The 1,091-nt window shown below is 46.7% G+C and overlaps 2 protein-coding genes across 6 annotated transcripts in view; one reads left to right on the top strand and one right to left on the bottom strand.

Moving 5' to 3' along the window:
• macrod2 (mono-ADP ribosylhydrolase 2) overlaps positions 1-1,091 on the top strand; it is a 1,308,647-nt gene that overhangs the window by 223,513 nt on the left and 1,084,043 nt on the right. The gene's annotated exons all lie outside the window — the stretch shown is intronic.
• The window catches only part of flrt3 (fibronectin leucine rich transmembrane 3), a 15,220-nt gene that overhangs the window by 5,707 nt on the left and 8,422 nt on the right, over positions 1-1,091 (bottom strand). The gene's annotated exons all lie outside the window — the stretch shown is intronic.

Raw genomic sequence — 1,091 nt, 5'->3', positions numbered from 1 at the left:
TAAATCTCTGTATAGGCTAAATCTCTGTGTAGGCTAAATCTCTATGTAGGCTAAATCTCTGTGTAGGCTAAATCTCTATGTAGGCTAAATCTCTGTATAMGCTAAATCGTGAGGAATACAACTTCTATCAACAACACACATGGTATGAACACTATCCGGGATGAGATGGGTTTGCTTATGGGAGTTGAGACTGAGTCAGAGCCCCTAAAGCTTATTAAATGTATCTGTAGATCAGAGGGATTTATTTTGCTTTGCCTGAATTAGCCTGGGAGAAAAGCCTGTGCTGCTTCTCTTTGATAGTGGACATAGTTGGTGAGACCCAGATTAACCGCTGTGTTCACTGTGGATTTTCTTTTTTAAGATAAAACGTTTTTCTCCCCCCTAGCAGCTTGCTCAACCGTGATTGTGTGCATTGCCCTTTCCTCCCCCCCAACCCTAATATCAGCCCCTCCACTCCAGCACCACCCCCCATCTTTTCTGTGGTGATGGTAGAAAAGAATGTCTTTCCATATGAAAAGCGTCAGTGATCTAGACCCCTGTTTCCCTCTTGTTCCCTCCTGTCTTGCTCAGTTCACTGCCTCAGCTGACACTGCTTCGTTTTTCAACCGGAGCTGATGCTTCATTCTGGCCTGTGTCCTAAATGGCACCCTATTCGCGATATAGTGCAGTACTTTTTCAAAAGTAGTTCACTATGTAGGGAATAGGATGCCATTTGGAACGAAGACTTGGCCTCTGAGTTTCTGACTAAGATTAAAGAATGCAATCTGCTCTGTTCTCAGAAAAGAAAAGGGGTCGTTTCTAGACAGAAGCTATGACCAGGGCAACACGCCCCTGAGCAAGGCCCCCTAAGGCGGCCTCTCTCGCTCCTGAGTGAAATGAAACTCCCTCCTCTGTTCACACTGCTCAGAAATGTACATGTGAGATGAAGCTCATTTGAAAGGCTCATGAATACAACTGGGCCAGCCACCCCACCCGTGTCCCAGCATCACCTTTCGCCCTTACTTTCACCCCACCCTCCCTCCATCCCTCCCTCACACACACACTCTCTCTCTCTCACACACACACTCTCTCCCTCACACACACACTCTCTC

The sequence above is a fragment of the Salvelinus sp. IW2-2015 genome, linkage group LG18, assembly GCF_002910315.2.
Source record: "Salvelinus sp. IW2-2015 linkage group LG18, ASM291031v2, whole genome shotgun sequence".
In the NCBI taxonomy this organism is placed as follows: domain Eukaryota; kingdom Metazoa; phylum Chordata; class Actinopteri; order Salmoniformes; family Salmonidae; genus Salvelinus; species Salvelinus sp. IW2-2015.
The sequence above is the reverse complement of the archived record's forward strand: the minus strand, read 5'-3'. Positions and strand labels throughout refer to the sequence as shown.